Source organism: Phlebotomus papatasi, chromosome 2 (genome assembly GCF_024763615.1).
Source record: "Phlebotomus papatasi isolate M1 chromosome 2, Ppap_2.1, whole genome shotgun sequence".
Lineage (NCBI taxonomy): Eukaryota > Metazoa > Arthropoda > Insecta > Diptera > Psychodidae > Phlebotomus > Phlebotomus papatasi.
This window is the reverse complement of record NC_077223.1, coordinates 16393105-16419836: the sequence shown is the minus strand read 5'-3', so window position 1 is coordinate 16419836 and position 26732 is coordinate 16393105. Positions and strand designations below refer to the sequence as shown.

Below are 26732 nucleotides of genomic sequence, written 5' to 3'. Positions count from 1 at the left end.
CTAAAAGAATGGCCGAAGAAAGAGAGAAAATGAGCTGATGAACAAAAAAATGTCTTGTTTCGAGGATGGCTTTTGGGTTTACCCAAACAAAAAAAAACTCCAGAGATACTTCCTCGCCTTAGAGGTCTTCGAGTGTGACAAGAGAGTCACTTTTGGACTCACACAGAGATTGGGATGCAAAGTGACAAACCATGTTTCTCCAAACATCCTCCACATTTCTCGCCTTTCGGCTCAATTTCCAGATTTTTAAGAATTGATAACATCCCTCATTTTCCTAAAGTCAAGGGTGAGGTTTCTCTCTTCAAACTTTAACCATAATCTTGAGTAGGTTGGGCACAGCGTGTGACCTCTATTGGTTCTCGATATGGCTTACCACCCACACCTTCAAGAGTCCTGGAGCTAAATCATCCCCCAGCCACAAACTCCATTCTACTCATCCCAAGTAGCACAGATGAGTAATCATGTGATAATATTTTAGTAACACATACTCTCCCAAGAAGAAATTTTTTCTTAATATAGTCTTGTAGAATTCCCCAAGTAAGGCATTATAGAACCAAAAATCTTTTTATTTGCTTATAACGCTTCTGATTCCATCACTGAGATTACTATAAGTAAAGTGGCGCACTCTTAAGAATCTTAAAAGCTTCTATAGGAATTTCAACAGAAAATTCTCACTTTAAGTCTTTTAAAAGTGCACTAAAATACTTGTTTAATACTTTGTTCTATAAGGCAGCTATTTTGCTTCTTGGGCTACATAATATGAGAAGTATTTTTAAGAATCCCTATGTTAAAATGTACCACAGAAGAGTTGTAAAGTAAAATGGAAAGTTTTGGAATCATTTATAATTAGGAATTTTGCGATTTCCTCAGTGTTTCAGAGGGGCAAAGAGAAAAAAAAGACCACACAAAAGTATAAAAATCTTACGGCCCAAATATACTCAGACTGACCCTCGGGAATATTTAGCCTGTAAAATTTTGCAATAAAGGATTAGGTAAAGGAAATTTACGCTAGGGACCTGTAATCGATGATCCTAAGTCCTCGGTGTGTGACAGTTTGAAATAAATACTTACTTATACTTACTTAGCTGGCTGCAACATCTCTTTAAAGCACCGGACCTCTCGCACCAACCTCCTCCAGTCCTGGCAACTATCCTTTACACTCAGTCCCGGCATTAAGTCCTTCGGGATTATGCACCTGACGGAATTATGCACAAACAATTAAGTAAGTTTCCCTACCCTTGGGAGTGAATTTATGAAATCATTTTTGAAATACGCCTGAATGTATACTATGTTGCGACGCAGGAGATTTGAAAACATTTTGCTACTTTTTCAGAATAAAACTTTAATTTCTTTTATTAGAGAATTTTTTTTAAATATTCTATCCATTTATTGAAGAACTCTGGCCTAAAAGTACTGTTTGTTAATGCATTTCAACAGTTGAATACAGTTGAATCTTTTTGTTTGAACTACTTTTACTCCGCGCGAAATTCGTTCTACGTCCGATTTATTCAAAAGAAAGCCCCTGCGGGTATGCAAATTTTCTCTATGCGTAATGCTATTTCGCGAGTTTTTTTTCGAGCCCGAAAATGTGTATAATGCTGTGCACAATTTGTGCATAGTGTGGCTAAATGCAGAAATTGTGTCGAATCAATATTGCCTTTATTTTATAATAACTCTATCTTTAACTTTATTAGCAGTATGAAGCTCTTTATGTTCAGTTTAACATAAAAAAATATTTTTCTCTATATTTGCACATAGGTCTTGTTGTTTCGATAGGATTGTGCCAGAAATTGCTACTTGGGAATCCGCCTCCAGTAGTGCTCGAAATTGAGTCAAATTCGAGGCAATTTGACCTAACTTGATTGATCACTATGTATCACAATATTATTTTAGGACGCATACCGCAAAAAGAGTTACCACGACACAACTCAAAAGGACTTCCTGCCTAAGCAAAAAAACAACCTCTCAGACATTTCTTGGTATTTTGTCATCTGATTTGTCTCATTGTGACATCTTTCCCTCGGCATCTCCTCGAAGGGAAACATGAGACTCATTCCAAACAGTTTTTCTCTGCATTTCACAGTCTTCCCAATCAACCATAAAATTTCTCCAGTCACTAGTACTGCATTTCAAACTGCCGAGAATAATTAAGAGACTCTGAATCCCATTCAGAAAAAAAACTCCATTTATAATTATTTGAGGATTTTTTTTTCAAATCTCACTTTGCTTTCAATGGGGGGACGGTATTTTTTCACACACAAGAGCTTCTGACTCGACCTGGAGGCTATAAATCACTGAAAAGGGGCGTTAAATCATTCAAATTGTGCTGCCTAAATGGACTCACATTTACCACCACGAAACATCCACGGCTCTTTATTAATGAGTGTGAAGAATTTTTAAATTGAGAATTTGATGCTGAAAGGGTCACGGAGGCATCATTTCTGCAAATACCCACGCTTCGTTCACGGTCAAATTGTCCATCTTCTAGGCAATCAACTTTTTCCCCATCTCATCGTCTTCTTGGAAGGATTTCTATATTCTTTGGTCTCTTGAAGAAACAATGAATTGATAGAAAAAACACCTATTGTTCATGGGTTTTTAATGAGTTTTTTGCCTAAATTTTAATTTAGCATTTTGTAAAGGAATAACGGCTTGAGTTTTGCCGATGGCAATACTGAAATGTCTCTTCAAAAATAGACATCGCAATATTCCTACATTCATGAATTCAATAAGATGATTTTACATTGATCAATTGGATAATTTTAAAGTACTTTTGCGAAATCTTACCTAATAAACATTTTCTTCTCCAGAATAAATCAAACATTACAGGCGTCACAGGCCCATTATCTTCTTGAAGTCCCTTTTCTATTACTTCTTATTCTTTTAGAGACCCTTAATAACTATATTGAAGCATATTTTGCTTCATGGGTATACATTAGTTTCAGTCATCATTATCTAAATCTTTTTAATTTTAGGTTATGTCAAAAAATTCTCAATAGCCTAAGCATTCAAAAAATTAAAATAAGAAAAAAAATCAATAAAAATCTTCTAAATAAACCAATTCAGATAGGTTAAAAAATTGACTACAAATACACTCAGGCAAAGTAGTAAAAAATGCAAAAATAAAAATAAAAGTATTCAAACAATTATTATTTTAAAAACAATTTTTATGTTAAGAATTCAAAAGATCTGCCTGAAAGTTTATCAAATGCAGGATATTTTTCAGTTTGACAATACTTTATTTCCTTATATTATAGGGTGGAGTAACCACTTTTCGCCAATTTTAGGAAAAAGTTAAGTTTATTTTATTATAACTTTTGACCCCTTTTGACCCCTTGAAACCACTTATCGCCATGTTTAGGAAAAAGAGAAATTAATTTTATTATAACTTTTGAACTTTTATTACAAGATAACTCAAATTTGATACAAAACTACTTAGATGTATTGGCTCTAGTTTCGCCAAGCAAATAGTCCTCTAATTTAACGCTGGACTACTTAAAAACCCATTTTTATTAACAATGCAAAAATAACCACTTCGTCGCCACTTTTTACCACTTTTCGCCAGTTATGTTACCACTTCTCGCCACCCACTTGAAAATGTCCAAACTGAATTATTTTAGACAATGTTATGAAAATAATACATTCAGTATTTGTTCCTATCGTTCATAGAAGCAAAAATACACCGAATCAGACTCTGTTGGACTTTCCAAGATTAGATGTAAGACATATGATTGATTATGTTTCTCAGTTTAATTTTTATTGTTGATTTTCAGTCCGTAAAAAGTGTCTCGTCGTTAAAGGGTTAATTAAACTTTGCTGTCTTGTTTCAAAAACATTAACACCCTAAAAAGTTATTAAGTTATTAAGCAAGATTCGAGCATCGATATCCCAAAAAATTACAGAAGTGATTTTTTCTGACCCACAATTTTGAACCTTTCGTCCTTAAAGGGTTAATTTGAATGTCAATCTGACGTATGTCAAAATATTTCGGAATTTTCGATGAAATTGAAATACAGATCGTTAGAAAATTTTAAACTTAAAGGCAATTTAAAATCAGGATTATTCTTCAAATTTAACGAATATTTAACTTTCTTCTGGCAAATAAATGCCAGATAAGAGGGTGGATTTAGACAGTCTCTCGACGGATTAACTTTCCGCCGAGACGCCTCAAAATTGAGGGGTTGCTCTATGGGGCAAAGTCAAGCATTTGTCGGTGATAATCAAAAGATGAGCTGCTCTACCACAAAATCCCACGAGAGCTGGAGAGTTGGAGGTACAAGAGATAATCCCATGAGTGTGGTATGAAATTGAGTCATTTCACTGGATGCTCGACATGAATTTAATTGCTTTTGTCCGCAAGAGTCAGATTGTTTCGGCGCAGTAAATCGCTGAAATTGTCTCACTATTAATTGTGCATGAGGAGGTGGGTGGGTGGTGGGCTCTCAGTTAGCAATATATCAGTATGTGAATCAAGATGTGGAATATGGTGTGGCTTTCTCAGTGACAATTCACTGTGGTGATGTTCCTAGAGACAAGAAAATCCACGCTGGAGCAACAATCGAGGCAAACAACAGAGCCACTCCATCAGCCACCGTGACGGCGTGGAGCACATAAATGTCACTCATTCGCCTTCCTCTTTTGCCTGTCAGCGAGACACCGAAGGGGCAACTCCAGATGAATGAGTCTGCCTTGTTTGTCTTCCACTCGCACATCAGCCATTTGTCCAGGACACTTTCTGCACTGGATCCACCGAGGCGCACATAATTGCCCCACTTTTCTGCCTTCCCGAAGTCACCCACACCACCTTTCCCATTGGACAAACACCTAACTAAATACCAAAACCGTGGAAGCTCATTTAGAAAACCACTTTCTGATAAATCTTATCTATTTGGGTCTTCCTGGAATTTACTTATGAGTGCATTTTCTCAGGAGAGATTGCAGTTGAAGAATATTTCACAAGTCTGTGAAATAGCTAGAGAATATTCCCATGAGCTCATCTATTTTGAAATTTAAACTATTACACGAAAATTCCTGATAGATACTTCCTAATAAAATATCTGTAAAATTATATTCGATTCTTGGGTTATTGTAAAATCGTTTAAATTAAATGCTCAAAGTTCACAATTTTCAAAATCAATACCAGTTCACCTTGGTGATTTCTACTGTTCAGTAGTGGTTTAAAAATTTTGAAAGTTTTTAATGATTTCAATGTTCAATGAATTAATCAGAATCCCAGAAGTGTTGTTCTTGAAGAAGTCTAAGTTTTTTGGTGAGTTTTCGACCATTGTGATGCCTTTTACAGTTCGAGAAGCAAAAATCGCTCTACGTGCAGATTTTGTCCCATAGCCATAGGATTAAAGATCCTTTCTCCTCTAAGGACAAAAGACACTTCGAGCGCCATTCTTGCAGATTGTCGACCGAAATATACATCATGGTGCTAGGGTCAAATGAACACCTCTTCGACAGGGAACCCCTATTGACACTTTTGTCAAAATGTTGAAATTTATTTAATGTATCTAATAATATGTAAGTAATAGGGGAAGTGTGCCAAATTTCGGCCAACTTCTAATTTCGGCCACTTTGAGTGTAATTTCGGCCACGCAAATTAGTTAATTAAAATGATGTATGTAATCTTCGAATAGTCAATGAATTCATTTTGTTTTTAAATATGTCTTCATTTTAGGATGTATTAACACAAAGACCGTCAAATTTTAGGTATAATTTGAATTTAAATTGCGTTGTAAAAACTCAGTGTGGAAAGAGTCTTACAAAAAAATGTGACAGATCGATTGTGTTTCTAGCAGTCTTGTGATTTGTGGTGAACTGCAAAGGTTTTCCTTCGGTGTTTTTTAATGAAAATTGATTAGTTTTCTTTAAAGATTGTTTCTGTTTATGTTAATAGTGAATAAATCTTTAAATTTCGGTTAAAATTTCCCAGCTTGATCCTGTATTTCGCGTAGAAAAGCATATACTTTGTGAGCGTCTCTCCGGTGAGGTAGTGTTGCCTATTCCGGCAACATCTTTTGCTTTCCTAAATTTCTCATTCATTTTATGTTTTTTTTTTCAATTTCTGAATTCTACAATGTCCAGAGAAAAAAACCATCTCTTCTATGAAAAAGATGATGTGGAAAGGGACTTGGAAGAGTTCAGGAAGGGCAAATTGCTACGGGAATCTGCTCGTAAATTTGAGATGCATCTCTTCAGGTCATCAGGACAAATTATGCGGAAGATCTCAGGGTTTGTGGGTCATATAAACGTATTAAACTCGTTCCGTTTGACGTTTTGAAATTTTCTATCCGTTGCGTCACAAAAGGTGGTCAGAAAAAAGGTGGCCGGTATTTCACTCAAAGTGGCCGGAATACTACCCAAAGCAATGTCAATATTTTTTTTTAATTTTTCAATATTTTAGGAAGTGATTTAAAGAAAACAAAGTTGATAAACTAGTTTTCAAGGTTCCACATAATTCTTCCGAAAAGGAAGTAACAAAAAATATCAATATGAATTAAAAATATTTCATTTCGAACTTAGGACTTCGGTGCTTATATGCAACTATGCCGAAATTTGGCACACTTACCGTATGGCGTTTTTTCATTAATTTATGTTTTTCGATAAGGATAAGTGTTCAAATTTCGTATTCAAAATGGTACAGAGTAGGGTGTCAATAGGTGTTCCTTTCACCCTATTCTAATAAAACTGAGCATGTTTTTTTATCACTTTACAATTCTCAAGTGCTTTTGCATTATCGACTTTTCTTTGTTTTGGTTCAAACCGGTATCCTGTAAACACTGAAAGCTTTGGACATTTGTTGTTCGCTGGGTAGACTTTAAAATACTCATTTTCAAGTAGACTATCATACCTTAGTCGTGAAAATTACCTAAGTGAAAGAGACGTTACTTTTCTTAATTTTCATGAAGTTCTTCATATCTTAGTTCCCAAAATGTTTCCGTGTTGAGCACAAAATCTACAGCTCCTATCGCTACATCCGCTTCAAGCTTGTTTGAGGAGAGATTTCTGATAATTTCCCCAAAATGTTTGGAGACACTTGCGATAAGATATCTTGGCGCACATTTTGGTGACTCCTCGGAAAGTCTTGAGGGTAAGACCTTCAGACGTGACTCACACATCTAAATAAACTGCCTCCCTCCGGAGCCTATTACTAATTCGATAAATATTAACCACTCTCGTGGCGGTCTTTCTTGCTTCTCGATCTTCCATTGGAGATGCATTCAATCACGTAATGAAAATTAATTACGATCCGCCCAGAGTTTGCTCGATCGTCTCGTTGTGTGACTCCAAAACCATGTAATTTACCATATAAACGCATATCGTGAGTTAGCATGTTATGGGACTTCTTTACGGCTCAAAAGAAGTTAACTTTCCCGGGATGGAGCATATTGAGCTTGGTGGCATTGTTGTGCGAAACAAGAAATGAAACCTCTGCCTGTACACATTCATAATTCACTTTACTTATTTCTCACTATATATTCGAAGCAATTTTAATCATGTTGCTGATCCCACCAGAACTCCCCATCCGCTGAACTCTCCAGCATTATCGCATGTTTAATGCGGAAGAATCATGAATTATTGATTGGTTCGCTGAGATAGGCACACATATTCTCTAGGAAGCTCTTTATCAATTACATGAGATGCTGTATGAGCAAACAATGAAGCACTGTGGGCGCATTAATCGCTCCTTTCTTCGATATCTCTAATCTTGATTTCATTGCGAGGTTCACTTTTTAGGGCAGCTTCTTGTAAAAATGAACATTTTCTTGTTTACATCCACCCCTTTATCTAATAATGATCTTTATGAGAAAATTTATAAGATAACAGGCCATTAACTTTACAACAATCGCAATTTGTTCATGAAACCATTTTAGAATTTTGGTGTATGTTTTCCAAAACAAAGATTCACCATTTAAATAAATACTTTAAAATATTTTACTACCAAGTGAAAATTAACAGCTAAAATTTAGCGAAGTATTGGTATCATTCTGGATAGATTAAACTCAAAGGTATATTTAAGACATTTGATGTTCAATGAATATCTTAAAAAAGAAAGTAATGTAAATTTCAAATCAGTTTTGAAAATAATCATAATTTAAAATGTGAATCTAAGTTTTTGTAAATCTATTTAGATTTTTAAAAAACTAAATCGACCCTAATAGGGATAAGGGGTTGAAAATGATGATGAAAATCTAAATCTTTATAAATGTAGATTCGGCATTTCTTTTACATCAGGAAAAATTCATGAAATCAAGATTCACATTTCTTTCCTTTTAAAACGTTTCACTTACATGGATCTCACTTTTTTTCACCCTTGTTCTTTTAAAAATCAGAATAAATTCAATTTAGGGTAAGGGCTCATAATTTGGTCCAGTCTGTTTATAAGCATCGATGTTCCAAGTTTGAAGTGCGATATTTTCAATACTAATTGACTTTTTTTGTTACTCTCTTTTCAGAAGAGTTGTTTAGAAACTTGGCAAGATATTTATCGTCTTATTTTTACGAAAATTAGTTTTAATACGTTTAAAAATGAATTGATATGTAGAGGTGAATTTGACTTGAATTTTGGACAACTTGGTTATTAATTTGGACAACTTGGCTGTATATTTGGACAGCTAATCCGCCTCAACAGGATGCCCATTGTTCTTCATTTCATGAACCAATCTTACCAAGTCCTCTTCCTGTTCATGTAAGGGAACCGTGGAATGTCACAAGAAGCCCGGAAACTTTCCACATCATTCATTAAAGTGAGTTGACTTCGGTACTCCAAGTACGTGCGGATTCGCTCATTCCCTGGCCTTTCTGGGAGCCTTTCAATGCTTTTCTCGCTACATCTCTTTCGTAGAGATTATGCTTCTTTGTTTCTCCAGGCATTTGTCCAACCTAGTCATCACAAATGCTAAAACTTCACAAAATTTCGTGAGAAAAACACCTGTCCAAAATAAGGAGTATCCCCTAATTGGTGATTTTCTTAGAAAATTGCCCATTTTTCACACGAAAAATGTAATACACAAGGCAAATCTCACTTCAGGTCAAATGTACAAATCACCACTAACGTGAATCAACACAATTTTCAATGAATATTTAATAATATCACTCAAAAAAGGGAAGAAACATTGTTAGTACTTCATCATAGCTAAATAAGACTGAAGTAAACACGAAATTCTGTCATATTTCTCGTAAGCAATTGCTCAGACTGAACTTTCCACAAAGCAATTTCAACTCAAATCATATTCAAAATTTAAGGTATTTAGTTTTGAAATCTTCCAGAAAGAACAAATATTTAGATAGAATTCATTATTCATCAAATACTGGAATAAAAATCCATAATTTTAATCAATTTATTTTTAGTGTCCAATTTTATCTTCAAAGTGTCCAAAATAAGAAACTGGACAAAATTATGAGCCTTTCCCCTAATTAAATTCAATTTCGAATACCAAAAAGTGAAATATACGCGACGTTTGCAACGAATGCAGACACAAAGCAAATGCAGTTAGCACAGTTGCTGAGGCAACCGACGATATGTACATATACAAAGCGTTTGAGAAATAAAGAATGTGAATTTTGATTTCATAAGATTTTTCCTGCTCTAAAAGTTGTAACAGACGAGTATTACAAAAAAGGTTCTGTTGATCATCATCAGGGTACTGGTCAAATATTGATCAAGTGAGATTTTTTCTTACTAAATTTAATTTTTATAGCTTATTCGTTCAGTGCCAAATATTATAATGCTATTCCGGTAGATTTTCGATTCTCGAATAGGTTTGGCTTGGCTTTGAAGTGGCTTTGTCTCTTCAAAAGGTTATTACTGAACGGAGCCCACTTCTTGATACTTTCGCAAGGTGACACATCCTGTTCGAATTTCGAAAAGCTCAAGTGTTTAAATGTGTTTGGTCTTCACTTTGTTGTGAGGAAAGGACAAAGCAACGACGTTTATTCTTTCTGTCCCATAATAACTGAGTAACTCCTTTGCGAGCTTTTTAGTGCAAGCAATATTTCATAAATTTTCCCAACCTTGTTCAAGAATTTAATATGAAAATTCGAAATTGAATTTGAATTATTCGAACATCAACGACTTTTTGTGCAAATAGAGTTCAATTTACCTTTTATCCAAGACACTATTGGACAATCAAAATCTACTAATGTTTGCACCCATTAAGGAGTTTTTATCTCAGGAACGAACTTCTATAAGGGAGGATTTTCTAAATCTCAACGATAAGCAATTTGACGTACATCTATATATTTATCCCCGTTTGAACGAACCCTTTAAACTAAAAATTCAAATTATTTACTGAAAAAAACAGTGTTTTTAAACCGTATCACTGCATATTAGTCGCTCCCTTTATACTTTACCAACTTCAAATTTTCCAACAATTGCCAGAATTGGGGAAAAACGTCAGCAATTTCTGGCTCAAATGGTATGGGAAACCTCCACAAAAACAAGCAATAGAAGCCCTGAAATTTAAAACAATGCAGAAATTATTGCATGAGAATGCTGAAAAAGTTCAATTTGAGTGCCTAATTGTTGCAAAATTGCGCCATTTGGCGTGTGTTCTTCGTGACAACATTCTCAAGTGCAAATTGCATGGAGAATTTCCCAATTAGTTACCAACTTACAATATGAATAATGTACAAAAGATGCAAAATATCCACGATAAATTTAATGAAAATACTTTACCTCTGTCAAACACGCATTAATTGAGGGCAAACTTTACTAAATGCTACAATGGTTTCCCTCTGATTTTGCGTGTTTTACATTTTTTTTGCTGCTGCTTTTCTCCATTTCTCAAATGTGACTTTCCTGGCAAAAGAAACAATTACTAAATGGTACAAAAGGTATTGAAAAATTCAAGCTTTTGATTCAGAAAGGGAGAAAAATGCTGATGATTGGTTATTGAAAACAATTCTCAATGGTAGAAATATTTGTGCAAATTGTTTCTAGAAAAGTTTCAATCATTCATAAGGTATTGTTGATTTTTTTCCTGATAGTATACAAGTGAATGGCTTTCCCACCCCTAAATGCAACCGTGAAGGAATATTGAATCGATATAAGGTTGATTGGTAAAGTTTAATTTGTTCGCAATTCAAGATGAGATCTTACTTAAAAGGTTTTCGATCCTATTTTTCTCGCAATGCGATTCTCAGATTTTTCAAGATTTTCTATTAGAATTTCACAATTTATGGTATACAATTTAATCACTGAGTAACTCTTTTGCCAGCTTTTTAATGTGATATTTGATAAATTTTCCCCACCTTGTTCGAAAATTTGAATTCTTCGAACTTTAACGGATTTTTGAGCAAATAGAGCTCCATTTACGTTTTATCCAAGACACTATTGGAGAATTAAAATCTACTTCTGTTTGGGATCACAAAGAGCATTATAGGGATTCTTGTTCACTGAAGAAATGGTCGAGAAAAAGCATGTGCCAAGTTAATTTTTTTATATGGAGCTATTTGAAGCCAATTCCTAAATTGATCTCGGACTCAGCTCACAGTGCTCCGAGAAAAAAAATTATTTAAACAAAAATTTAGTATATTTATCCCTCCATACGGAAAGGTATCTTATAATACGGAAAAACTACTCACTTTTTTGTTATTTAATGTAATGGTAACGAGTGCAAAAAAATTCCCATATAAATTTAAATCGAAGTATAAGAAAGTGGCTTCAAAGTTCAAGCAACTTGCCAGGGGCGTGGTCGAGATAATCCATGTAGCTTATAAATAAAAATTAGTGTTTGGTGCTACTCCCTGTTTGGTGGTTCCCCAGTTTCCCCTACATGTCTCAAACCAGTAAAAACCAAATTTCGAAAGCCAAAACCCCGAACTCAAAGAACTCGAAAACCTAAAATCCAGAAGAAACGAAATCCTGGGTCCAGCGGTCTTGAACGATTCAACATCCTAAACGGACGAAAACTCCGAAAGGCCTTAATCCCGAATGGACCAAAATTCCGTAAACCCAAAATTCCGAATAGCTAAAACGGGTCGAAATCCCGTACGTCCTAAATACCCAAGAGAATAATTTTTTGCTGGAATCTTATAGTCCAGTCAGAGTTTCTATATTGTCTGTATATGATTTCCCAAAATAACAGAAAACTTCCCTTTTAAAATTGAACCATAAAAAATAAAGGTGTTCTCGATTATCTGCGTAGAATACCACAAAATATGCATTATGTATAATTTATGAATATTAATATGTATTTCTTCATACTAGAATAAATTTTTGGTGGTTTTCCCATAAATTCTTATAATCCTATTGGCTCTTTGAGATTTAGATGAATTCTGAACATTAACAGCTAGAATTTTCCCAAGAGAAAAGGCGTTCAAAAATCAGTTTCGAAATTTTTGTATCTCATTTCATCCACGTAGGGTTGAATAACTTCCTGTTCGAATTTCGAAGTGTTTCGATTATCGACACGTATCATTCTTCGCAGTTTATCGTGAGAAAAATCAGTGCTATGAAACGCATTCTATTCCAGTTCCATTAAAATTTTCCTCAAAATCACTGAATAACTTTTTTAACAGCTTTTAAGCATGGTATTTCATAAATTCCGAAAATTCGAAATTCAGTTTGAGCTCTTCGAAAATCAACAACATGGTGCAAATACAGTTCCCTTCAAATTTTATCCAAGACACTCTTTGAGAATCTAAGTCTAGCTGTGAATGAACGGATTCTGGGTTTTGGCCCTTTCCGGAATTTAATGTTTAGGATTCTAACTTTCGGGAGTCGTCTCAAAAATATTCCCACTATCCCCTAGAGATCACGATGAATATTCTTTCCCTCGATGAAACTTTTCTCGTATGAGAACTCGGTCGGCTGAAAGTATATAGTCATAATGTTGTTTTTTGCTCATTTGTTAGTTTTTTTGGGGGGCTCTCACCCACGAAATAACCCCGAAAAGAATGTTGCCTGTCATAAAAATTAAACATTATATGCGCGGGGGTGCTGGTATGTCTCTTTACCTCTTCGCCACACGTTTATCGCCACTCTCTCAATTATTTAATTCCCATTTGGTGTCCATTAATTCAAAATTCAACAGAATTTTGTACTCACGAAAAAGTTATAGCGATAAATTTCACTCTCAACTTCCAAGGATATGAGGGGGAGAGAAAATGCGTCCTAAGAACTTTTCACAACGACAGAGAAATTGGGGGTGAAAATTCTACTTTTCCCTCAGGTCACAATGGTATTTTTGGGGGAGAAGTTGGACGGCTAAGGTGAAAAAATCCAGTCTCTAGGGCTTCATGTTAGGGAAAATAGTTCGTGAACATGCCATGCATGAGATTAGAGACGGACTGGCCTTTTTTCATCTGCAGGATCGTGTCCTGGAAGTCCCCAAGAAGTTGTTCTGAATGGTGTGATAGTGTTGTTAAACAAGGTGCGTGCTGAAATGCACAGAATGCTAATTTAACTTGTTAACAGCAAATGAGTCTGTGAGCGACAGTCATGCCTCTAAAAATACCATTCCCAAGTGAAAGCAAGAAAAACAAGAGACCATAGGAAAATTCTGCATATATAAAACTCATGGTGTTTTCTCTTTGTTCACAGACTGGGACATAGAATTCTGCTGTCGCGGAGGATTCTTTCATCTGTCGTCCAATTTGTGACATGCTGCCATCGAAACTTCTGGTGAGTTAGAAGTGATTTTATTATATCGCACAAGCCATTTGGAAGAATTGCTCCTCTGTCAATCATTCAAAATCTCCTTTTTCTGGTTCTTCTTTTTTTTGATCTGCTTTTCTTTTTGGCAAAATTGCCGCCAACATTTCAAGTCTCAGAGGGAAAAAAGAAAGTCAAAATGAAACCCTTCCCATATCTTTCCCAAAAGACAATAAGCGCATTTTGTGGAGCACAAGGAGAAAAACGCTCAGAGAGAGCTTTCACTCATCTTTCACCATAATCATCCACACATATGAGATTTTCATTCTTCATTGTTCTTCACATCTCTGACATTTTTATAGCAAAGCTTTTGCTATCTCTTACATAAACAATTTCCACGAAATCGTTTCATATAGAACAAAGAATTGATGCATGAGTTTTCCCAAAAAAAAAAACTCGTGGAATAAAAGTCATGATTCTCTAACAAAAGATGTATATCCTGCAACTTTGGGGTATAGTATTATTGTTAAAAATTCCAGTGAAACATTAAAAGCACGAAAGGTATTATTCTTAAAACTCTAGGAAGATTTAATTTTAAAAAAAAGAATTAATGCTATAAATTCAAAAAATAAAAATATGACGAATAATTCTCACAAAATCTTTAGCATTTGAAATTCTAAACAGATATTTAACAATGTTTTTCTTAAACGGAACGTATCGTGAATCATCACATCAACCCAGGGTCAAATACACCCGCTTATCGAAAAGCCCCACGCATCCTTAACCCGTTTAGGACAAATGGATTATATATGACCCATAAAAAAATTCAATTTTTTCTTATGCTTCTAAATTTTCTTTCTTTACGTGAACGTATACCATAAGGATAGGCAATTTAAGAAAAAATACCCAGCATTCCCCGGAAAACTTTGAGAGACATAATAACTGCTTTAATATCTGAGGAGCATAAAAGTTTTGACGGCAAGAATTTAAGAAATTCACAGTTCGCTGAATGCTCAAAAAGCTCGTCTAAATTATTTAAATTAAAATGGAGAATTTCGGCACGTTTTAACTCGATTCACGTGCATTTATATAAAAGTGATTTCCTTCAAAATGCTTCATTTGGACAAAAGTATCTCATAAGGTCATTCACTGAGAAAAAAATGGGGGTGCGATTAACTTTTTTTCCTCATAACTTTAACACTTTTTAGGTGTAAAATTAACATGAAAAAGGGTAACTTTAACTCCTAATACACCTAAAAAGCATAATATTTACACCGATTTCGGATCAATAATGCAGGGTAAAATAAGCATTTTCGGAATGTTATTTTAACTTTTTCGGATTTCTCTCAGTGTTCAGTAATCTATAATAGAACAAATATATATTTTTTATAGATATATTGATTTATTAGAGCAAGGTTTGTTAGATTGACATAAGGCGCTCAAATAAAGCCTGGTATTTCCGGCCAACAGATCGCATCAAACCTCTACACAATTTATCTATCGATTTATGATTTTTAAAATCCTATAAACATACACTGAGAAAAAAACAAGGGTGCGATTAACTTTTTTCCTCAAAATTTCAACACTTTTTATGTGTAAAAATATATCAACATTTTTTAATGTTAATTTTGTACCTTTTTGAGGGTACAATTAGCAAGAAAAAGGGTAATTTTAACCCCTAATACACTTAAAATGCGTAATATTTACACCGATTTCGGATCAATACTGCAGGGTAAAATAAACATTTCCGGAATGTTATTTTAATTTTTTCGGATTTCTCTCAGTGTATAAACCTATAAATAAAATGGAAATTTCGAAGAGTTGGTCAAAACTTTCCTAAAAATAGAATAATATTCAAATTATCCCTTAATTATTGGTTTGAATTTTTTTTTTATTTAGGGGTCCATCTGGAAGATGATTGTCCCGATAGAATTCTTTTACAGAGCCAATGTACACTTGTCAAAAATTCAAAGACTTTTTGTATTTGAATTTAAACTTGTCTCAATCGTTGCTTCATATTTAGAGTTATTCTAAGATTTTACCGGTAACTTTTAAAAAGAATGTTTAACCGTCCATTAAAATATTAAAAAATTTATTATATGTTTATATAAAAAGGGGTGGCAAAGCGTCCCAGGCTTTGCGAAATGCTCGAACTCGCGACTTAGATGCTATACCGCAAAAGTACTTTCGCATCATTTACCGTTTACCGGATCTCAACCGATTTGAACCGATTCATAATTCTCTCAAAAGATCCCCCAAAATAGTTTTAAAAGTAATAGGATTGATTTTCAGATAAAAATGTTTCATACCTAATTTATAGTGCATTCTACTGTATTTTTTTCGGGTTTTGGGAATGGACATAATGTACAAACAAAAAGTCAGCCTACATAATCTTTAAACCTATCCAAAGATTAAAAAAAAAAACAAAAAATCAAAATATCGCACTTTTTGATTTTAATCTGGACTGACCGAACCGAACCTCATCCCTAATAAAATGATTAACCCTTTAAGAACGAGTGGAACACCTGTGTCCTCAAAAAAAATTTTTTTTGGCTATAGGAGTTTTTTTCTCTTCCAAATTGTTTTCGTTTTTAGGACACCGGTGTCTCATGATCATTAAAAGATTAATAATACACCATACAAAATCAGAAATGATTACTAACTCTTAAAGTCTAAAATTTGCTTGCGAAAAAAACCCATTTTGAAAAGTTATTTAAAAGTTTTGGCTTGAAGTTCATATCTAACCATTTGATCTTCAGATTAACAACGAATAAATAGAATCACAGAAAGATATACTTTCTTCTTGAACTCTCGATGAATTAAAATTAAAGAAATAAAGCTATATAAAAAAGTCGAATTTAAATTTGAATTCGAATGATTTTATGCCCTACCCGCCCTACCTACCCCTTGCATAAACTTCCCTTCGCTTTATTGAATGGTCATTTTAAAGAACCTTTTCTCCATGAAATTGAATATTAAAGCTGCATACAAATCAGTTATCGGTTAGGTATATGCTGCAGAAAGGACATAGAGGGTTTGAGGACAGTTTCTCCCTTGTCAGTGTCTTGTTTCGTGAATTAAGTGAATGTTGTTGGTGAATCGTCCCTTAAATGAAAATATCTTCTCGAGACACGTCGGCAAATGGGGAGGACAGCAATTTCTTTTATGTGCGTAGCTGAGAGAAGAAATACAGGAAAAACTCCATACCTGAGCTTTGGAAGAAAAAAAAAAAGAACTGTGAACCACCCTTGCTGATCGGTATATTTGATGGTATGGAATAAAAAGAGGGAAAAAAAGTGAGAGGAGAAAAATATAAAACAACAAGTATAAATAAAAACGAGATAGAGGCGGCTTCTGCCAGGGAGAAAAGCTCATGGTGGGTATGGTATTCTCTCACCAAAATGAGCTTTAGTGCGGGGGTGGTTCGGTGGCAAAAAAAATACGATGAGCGCTGAGAATTACATGATGGGTGAAAATGCGCCAGAGGATGGATGTTGAGGGAAGAGAAAAAAAAACTGCTAAACATAACAAAACACATGAAAATAAACGAAAATGTTTTGAAGCTCCTTTGATAGTCTATGGCTGTGTTGCCATTGAAAGTGAAGCAGAGGTATTCATGAGGATTCTCAAGAGCTTTATACTACGTGGCCCTGAGCGATGCCATAGAGGAAACTCTTACAGACCTTATACCCAAAAGAGATGGTCAAAGAAGCAACGCCATTTCTTCACTACGTCCTACACCCCGTGTCTTCCGACCCTCTCCCACGGGATGGTGTATTTCTTACCCGAAGAAAAACAAATTAGGAGAAGCTTCAAAAGAACTGCTACATCAAGGAGTGTGCTTTTTCCCAGGACATTCTGTATAGGTAGAAAGGGTAGAAAATTCCACAAATACACCCCACCATTCCCAAAATCGTGAGTTGAATGGCAAAAGTCAGCAAATCATGAGGAATTTCTATTGATGATTTTATCCCAGCAGAGGGTAGAATCGCCTTTTTGGCACGCCATGGGTGAACCCAAAACGCAACGCAATTAACATAGACAGAAACAAGGGGAAATTCTCTTCCAGGAAAGCTTCACTGACTTCCTCTGAGGATAGAAAAAAAAAACACAGCAACAAAGAATACTTTTGCTCCAATCATCAATTCGATTGGATACCACATGTTGGTAGAGAAAATGAGGATGGTTTCGGAATAAATACCAAAAGAGGGTGGCAAACATGGGAAAGGAGAATCGAAGAAAAAGCTGAAACTTTATTGTTTCGTACAGGAATTCAGAACACTTTTTTCTCATTTTTTTATTGCTCGAATTCACAGGGAGAGAAAGTTGAGCGTATACTAGGAAAAAAGCTTTGTAGCAAGTGTTTGCCAAAATTTTTCAATAGGTTTTCATTTTGATGTACATTTCAAAAAGTTTTGTTTAAATTAGAGATTCTGAATTTGATTCAGCCACCTTGTCCTAGGTCTGCCTCGAGGTCGACGCCTCCTCACAATGGTTTGCATAGCTTTTCTGGAGAATCCTTAATTTTTTTTTAAATTTCATGACATCATAAAACTTTTGCCAATTGTAATGGAAGCTTACCAAACTATGGCAATATGCTATATTCGATACATCAATAGTATCTTCTTTGGAACTAATGCATATCAAATGCTAAAGTCATGCTGAGAAATTTTAATCACACTGGTTGGTTACTCCCTTTACATTTAGTTGCCAGGAATTGTGTATCAGATGTTATGTATCATCACTTCAATTTGGATATACTAGAAACCTTTTAGCTTTCAGGCTAAAGAGTGTCCACGATAAAATTGTTCCCAAGAATAGTAAAGAATAGTTCCCAAGAAAAATATTTTTTGAAACTTAGATTCATTGTAGATTTATTAGATATATTATATTTTTTATTCAAATATTTCACACAGAGAAGTGATTTTGAGAAAGCGGTGTTGAATTTGGGGTTGAATTTGGTGTTGGTGTTGCTTGAACACCAAACGTAGTAGCATTCACACCAAATTAACACCTAGTTTTGAATCAATGGTGTTCTATGAAATGCTTTGGCGGTGTTGTATTAACTCCGCCACAGAAATCTCTGAAATGGTGCAAAAGTAACACCATCAATTTTCTAAACAGTGCTGTTGCAACGCCAAACGGTGTTCGTCGCTCACCATCGACCACACACACAGAAAAATGAAAAATTCTTAAACAGAAACACCCAGGAATTTAATTTCAAATCCCATCCAATGAATGCCAATGCCCTAATTCTAAATCCTTGATCATTTAGTTTTAGTTGCAAATCTGTAATTCTAATTGTAATCTCTAATTTTGGAATATCGTGTGTGCCGATGCAACGGTTCCCGATATGCTTTGAATACATTATAGGAGTTCGTGGCGCAGCTGGAAGATGCTCGACTGTCATCACAAAGGTCGCGTGTTCAAATCTCGGCGCAGGCTTAAATGTTGGAAAAAGATTTTCACGCACCAAATGGCTTTGAAATACAGAGAATATCATCCAGGGAGGGCCCCAAGCCCTCAAACAATGGTCAAAAATTAATAAAAATCACGCAGAAAAATGGAAAATTCTTAAATAGAAACACCCAGAAATTTAATTTCAAATCCCATCCAATGAATGCCAATGCCCTAATTCTAAATCCTTTGATCATTTAGTTTTAGTTGCAAATCTGTAGACATTTTTCATTTATTGGTGTAAAAGGAACACCTATATTTTCTTGAGATGGTGTGATACAAAATCCACAATGGTGTTCCAACAACGCTAAATTTGGTGTTAATAATTGGTGTAAAATTGGTGTAATCAGAAACCCAAAGCCGGTGTTAGTTACTTTGTGACACCACTTGGTGTATTCTGAACACCGAATTGGGGTTAGTTGATTTTGGGGTTGAGGTTGGTGTGTCCGACAACACCATTTGGAGTTGTTATGCCACTAAAATTTCTCTGTGTGTTGATTGGCGAAATCTCGAATCTTCTTCTTGAGTCCTCCCATCAAGGTCTGTACAAGATCATCACCGCGGTTCTTGGTTGTTTCATTCCATTTTTTTTTCCTTGAAGTCCTCGATGTTCTCGACGCGTTTGGTCTTCTTCTTTAAATCGTATTTGATAATAGCCCAATATGTTTCAACTGGACGGAGATTTAGAGTGTTTGGCGGATTCACCTCCTTGGGTACATAACGAACGTCGTTCTCTTCGTACCATTCTTTGGTTACTTTTGAGTAATCGCACGACGCCAAATCTGGCCAGAAGATAGGGGGTATATCATGGCATCTGTACAGAGGCAACAGGCGTTTTTGGAGACACTCCTTGATGTAAATTGACGAGTTTATGTTGCCCTGCATAAAAAACGCCTTGCTCTGACGTCCACATGAGCAGATCGCCATCCAAACCATGTATTTTTTTGGAAACTTTTCATATTTTTTGTACCTGTACTTTTTCTTACATCCTGTGTGAGACTTTGCAGTGTAATATTGCTGTCCTTATAATTGTTTGAAGTCTCCTTTTACGTATGTTTCATCATCCATCAAGATGCACCCACTAAAGCCAGACATCATCTTATCGTGCAGCCTTCGAGCTCGTGTTTTAGCCGTTTTAGCTAACTGCTCAAGAAGCAAAATAGCTGCCTTATAGAACCAAGTATTAGATAAGTCTTTTAGTGGACTTTTGAGAGATTTAAAGTGAGAATTTGCTGTTTTAATTCCTATAGAAGCTCTTAAGATCCTTAAGAGTGCGCCACTTTACTTATAGTAATCTCAGTGATGAAACCAAGAGCGTTATAAGCATTTAAAAAGATTTTTGGTTCTATAATGCCTTACTTAGGGAATTCTACAAGACTATATTAAGAAAAAAAATGCTTATTGGATGACTTTGTGCATCCGTGCGATGAGGGGCTGCTTAGGCCTTAAAAGTCTTCAGTCCATTCCTCTGTTTTATTTTGTGCTCAAGACTGGGAGAACATTTAAGTTTCTTAGCCATATCTCTCACAGATGTCGAAGGATTGTTCTTGTAGCGCATGATCACCTTTTTCTCCTAATCTCGATCTCCAATACCCCGATTTTTTCCACATCAGGGTTTCTTGACAGTGGTTTTACTGTCGAGGAAACGAAGAATCACCCTCCGGACGGTCTGGCATGAGGTTGTGAGTTTTCCAAGGTCCGCGTAATTGATTCCATAATTTTTTAGATACGTGTACACGATCAGTTCCCTTCTCTTTTCCATTATTATTTCGTATTTCCTTTCCGTATGATTCTTTCAAAGGGTCACTGTTTGGCAACTATTTAACTCCGGAATAAACGAATAAAAACAATGAAAAAGTCATCTTTAGTGTTCGCTCAGATGAGATAAATATGAGAAGAGTAATAAAGTTACGATTTAACATAATCTATCGTGATAAATGTGCATACAAAATTTCAAAAAATTCAAGTGAACCCTTCAAAGGATCAAATATGATTCATTTTTGTTGAAAAGGGTCAATTTGACCCTTTTATTTTTACCATTGCACTAAAAGAAAGATAAAAATACGTGTTACAATGTTTACAAAAAACGAAAATGCGGAGCTAGTGAAATCTGTCATAAAAATATCAAATCATTTGGAACAATTTTATTGTGGACACGCTTTATATCATTAATATCATTCTAACTTTTCTTTATTAACTTTTAAGATTCTCCAAAGTTACTATTATGTTTCCAATTTTCCTCCGACTCGTGGTAAAAATTTAAACTGTTTAGGATTTGTTCTATCTCTCAAGATATTCAAAAACTATCATCTGATTTCAATTGTCACTCTCCATTTGCTAGGATATCAATGGCATGACATTGAATAGAAGTCTGCAGACAGAATACTGAAAAATTTCATATCTTTATTTACTACAACTCCACATCACCATCAAATATGTTTCATTGACACTAAATTGTATTTGGTACTAGTGCATAAAGGTTTTTGGTACTAATTCTACCAAAGGGATACTGAAATGTTATGACACTTCAAAATTATAGACCTTTATTCCTAAATATGGATTAATTTTTAAGGCAAAGTCACATTGACTTTTAAGTTCTAACCGCTTTGTTCAAAATAATTACTATTTTCAAAATTTTCACCAGAAAAAACGCACTAACTAAGCTTATCTCATCATGTAATATGAAAAATTAGTCGAAAAAAAATAAAAGAATTTGTAAAATTTCGTTTAAAAAAATATGAAAATTGTTAATTAAAAGACCTTCTGCTTCTATGATTCGAGGTGAAATGCGACTTCCTCAGTTCAGAATCAATATTTGCATGTATTATGTTTTTATTCTTATACTGAGAAAAAAAGAGGCTGCGATTAACTTTTTTTCCTCATAACTTTAACACTTTTTAGGTGTAAAAGTATATCAACATGTTTTAATGTTAATTTTACACCTTATTAAGGATAAAATTAACATGAAAAAGGGTAACTTTAACCCATAATACACCTAAAAATGGTAATATTTACACCGATTTCGGATCAATACTGCAGAGTAAAATTAACTTTTTCGGAATGTTATTTTAACTTTTTCGGATTTTTCTTTTAGTGTATGGATCACGATTATCATACCCGTCAAAAACCGATTTGCGTGGCTATCCGTTCGACCAATTCTACGTAGTATAAACACTTCTGGCAAGAGACGCAAAGGAATATCGAAAAAACGGTTTTTGCCAAATGTTAAATATCGGGTAGACGAGATTAGATGGTGATATCAAATTCATCTCCCCAGGTCGCCTTCCGCTATTTTGAAACACCCCCAAATTTTGGTTTTCAAACTTCCGAGGATTTCTCGAATTCTCCAAGTGGACGAGAATTTCTTAGTTCTTCCTCTCTGAGGAATTGTCCGAGCTCATGAGAGTTATGAGGATCCTTGACAAGTCGCCATTCTACATTCGGCTGGAAAACTTGCATTATTCATTCCATATTACACAATTTCACATTACACATAATAATATTACACCTTTTTAGAAACCCACAATAACTTTTGTTTGTAAACATGTTTTTGACATTTCAGTGGGAGCGAATGAAACCGAGATCTAGTTATCTCGCCCTCTCTCATTGGAACTTTTGAAAACATGTTTAGAAACAAAAGTTATTGTGTGTTGGGCATTATGCCCAACGCACAATAACGTTTGTTTTGTAAACATGTTTTTGACATTTCAATGAGAGTGAGTGAGATCTAGATCTAGTCATCTCACTCATTCTCATGGGAAATTTTAAAAACATGTTTACAAACAAAAGTTATTGTGCGCTGGGCATTATTCCCATTCCCAACACACAATAACTTTTGTTTGTAAACATGTATTCAAAATTTCCTATAACGCAGCGCACAATAATTTTTGCTTGTAAACATGTTTTCAAAATTTTCTATGAGAGAGAGCGAGATGACTAGACCTAGATCTCACTCACTCTCATTAAAATGTCAAAAACGTGTTTACTAATCAAAAGTTATTGTGTGTTGGCATATAAGAGAGAGCGGGATGACTAGATCTATGTTTCATTCACTCTCACTGAAATGTCAAAAGCATGTTTACAAAACAAAAGTCATTGTGCGTTGGGCGCTTCACGTTTCTCTGAAGTTTTACAACAATAATCGTAGTTAAAAAAAATAAACTAACGATTATGCTTGTAATGCTCCTCACTGTATTTGACGGTCAATGTGATTCTGCCTTTAATATTTCTTTGCTTTTTATTGCTCCAGCTAAATACGTAGATTGTCAAGGTTTCTATTGAGCACTAAATGTCCTTTTGATCATCCCAGCAGTTGTCGTAAGATTACCAAATAATCTTGGAAACAGTGATTCATCGCAATATCCTCTTTTATCGACTGATTGATTGGAGACACAAGCTATCAATATCAGCTTTAGTTGAAGAGTCCTTTTAGAGCTTTACTCGTTCCGTGCAATTTACCACCGCCGTCTCATTCCATCTCCACGAAAATTCAATGAAGTACTGGAAAAATTTAATGGTCAGCTTAAATCAAGAGCTTTTCCTCAATATTTCTATAAAATGCTTGTTTTTTAATGTACAATTTCTGTGATGTTTAAATAACATTGTCGGTACAAAAAGGATTTATTTGGTATATTCAGTTTATGTGAATAATATAGCATATCATTTAGGCATCCTTTTTCTCAATGGCTCAAGTAACCCACAGAGGAAAATCCTTAGAGAGAGACCACTGGCAAAGAGTGTCTCAATTGTTTCTCGGAAATCGATCATGATTGAAGCTGAGTGCCATTGAATGGGGAAAACCCTCAATTTTCGCTGAAGAGTCCAATTCACAGTTTTTGGAGAAGAATCTTCAGCACAGAATCTCAGTGATTGCAATTGAGATAGTGAAGCGTGAAGAAGTCAGGGTACGACAATTTCATCCAAAGTGGACTCTCTGATGGAACTTCCTGGTTGGTGGCAAGTGGGGAGAGAGGTGGGAAGGGAGTAGAGCTTTTGGGTGCTTTCCCGAAAATGCTACTTCAATATCCTCTTGTGTGATCATCTGAGAATCTTCCACTCTGATGGCATTCTTCATTTCCTCTCACGAATATCCTTCGCACAATCCCTAATACAGGCGAGACATAGACTTTCATTTTGCCCTTGATGCATACTCATCAAATGACATTCAATTCCGCCAATTTTCCCCATAGAACTGTAAATTTAGGGTAGTGCGAAACTCAATGGAGCCCCGAGGGTGAATGTTGGTGGGAAGATCGATGTATGCTGAGAGACTCATTTCAACCTCATACCTTAAGGGAGACGTCTCCCACACGTGAACCTTCATTACCTGGGCGTTTTTGCCATCGTCAGGCGCACCTTTTGCCAGACAACCATCGCACAATGTGCCCCAATTAGAACCACCACAGTGTGGGCTTGTTGGCACAACGCAATCAATCTTTATTAACACGATTTTAATTATGATATTCTTTTGATTCACATTCTCACCTCGAGGGGCACATTTCGTGCCACCTTCAGTGACGTTGAAGGGCGGAGGTGTGAATTTTTAATGGTGACACGAAATGAGCAAAGCTTTCGCCAAAAGCACTTCCGAGAGACGCTTTCACATTCAACGTCTTTGTTCACAGCTGCATGAAAGAACTTCCGAGAGTTGGCTGCGGATAGCCTAGAAAGATGTATCCTCAGATGCTATTCAATATTTATGACGTTTTCTACTTCTCAGACAAGATTATGTTCCTCTGGTGATTAGTAATGTGCTTTCATTAAAAACATAAAACGCAATTTTCACAGAGCAATAAGTCAAATTTAGAAAGACAAAAAACAACATTAAATCTTGATAATAAAGAATGAAAAATATATTTTTGCAAAATTCTGTTAAATTGAAAAATTCTGTAGCTTTAAATAAATTAAATTTAAAAAAATGCAAAAAATATTTGCAAGATTGACTTATGAAAGTGTCAATTTAGTTTGAAATTGTATTTAATCCTTCCTAGCTCACGATCTCATTAGGAATAGATCGGTTTAAAATGAATGAATGAAGCCTTCAACAGGATTTGTAACTAATTCAATGCAGTTTTCCACATTATCTGCAAATGCAATTAGAACACTATAATATAAAGTAATTTTTAAAACAAATGAGCTTTGTATTATACAAAATCAAATTAAATTTCCTCGTATTTTGCATATTATTCTATGCTTAAAAATTTCAATTAAATCTATGATGATTAAATTAATTTTTAATTTTATTATTATTATTATTTAAAATAGAGCAGATTTTTTTTTGCTACACTCAGAAAAATAATCGAGTAAAACTTACTCGAATCGATGTTGAATTAACTCTTTTTCGTTGTGATTTTCGATCAACTATATATTAGAGTTGATTTTACTTCTATTAAGTATAATATCCTCCGAATATAAAAACTCGAAAATAACTCGTTTTAAGAGTTAAACTAACTCGTTTCAAGAGTAAAGAAAAATCTTTTTTAGAGTTAAAATAACTCTCAAATATCAAAATGAATATGTTTTGCAATTTTATGTTTTTTTAACTTTATCATTTTCTTTAGTATAATATTTTTTTAACCTCAAATTCCCCATGTTCCGAGCGAAATATCACGCATAAGTACGCACATGTCTTCACAAAACACTGTTCGGTATATTTCTAGTTGATTTTTTATATGAACTTTACCACACGAAAATCTTCTTGACTGAAGTATATTCTTAAAACGAAAACACTTAAACATAGGGTGGAGTAACCACTTATCGCCATGTTTAGGAAAAACGGGAATTAATTTTATTATAACTTTTGAACCCTTAGTACAAGATAACTCAAATTTGACACAAGTTTACTTCAATGTATTAGCTGCAGATTCATGAAAACAATAGTCCCCCAATTTAATCTTGGACTACTTAAAAAGCTGATTTTTATTAATAATGCAAAAATAACCACTTCGTCGCCACTTTTTACCACTTTTCGCCAGTTCTGTAACCACTTCTCGCCACCCACTTGGAAAGGTTCAAACTCAATTATTTTGGGCAATATTATGTAAAGATTACATTTAGTATTTCTCTTTCCTCATGATCATCCTATTATTACTCATTTTAAATGATATTTCTTCGCTTTTATTTGAGAAATCAAACTATTGGAGTATTGCATAAAGTGAACAATCCAAATTTTACAACTGAGAATCCACGAAGTGAAGTTAGCGTCTCCTATTGAAAAGAGATGGCGACAGGTGGTAAAATCATTCCAAAATATTGCCACTTTTTGCCACGCCTCATCTTTATATAAATATAATATAAAATGAAATATTAATTAACTAAATACTAATTTTATCTATTCCACAAGTTTAATTAAATATTCAATAGACAAATTATTTATCCAAAAAGGTACATTTTGCTTGATGAAAATTTCATAACACTTAGTATATTGGATAAGAAATATTGGATGCGATACACTTGCTTAAAATATTGCTCTAAAAAATGCTCAAAATCGTAAATTCAAAACGAATAATTAGTCTTTTTCGACTCTACACGTAGCAGCAGTAAAAATACAAGTAACTTTGCGGTTCATTTATTTCATAAATCGCGAGAAATAGCGATTTCAATATAATTGACGAAAAGGAGCACTGGTGAGAAGTGGTGATTCCACCCTATACTTCAGTCGAGATGAAATTTT

The 26732-nt window shown here is 34.7% G+C and overlaps 1 protein-coding gene across 1 annotated transcript in view; it reads left to right on the top strand.

The window, feature by feature from the left end:
- Window positions 1–26732, top strand: part of LOC129802802 (protein slit) — a 133215-nt gene that overhangs the window by 44757 nt on the left and 61726 nt on the right. The window contains exon 2 of the mRNA XM_055848903.1: window positions 13553–13633. The gene's annotated coding sequence lies outside the window, so the exon portion shown is untranslated. The remainder of the gene's footprint in view (window positions 1–13552; window positions 13634–26732) is intronic.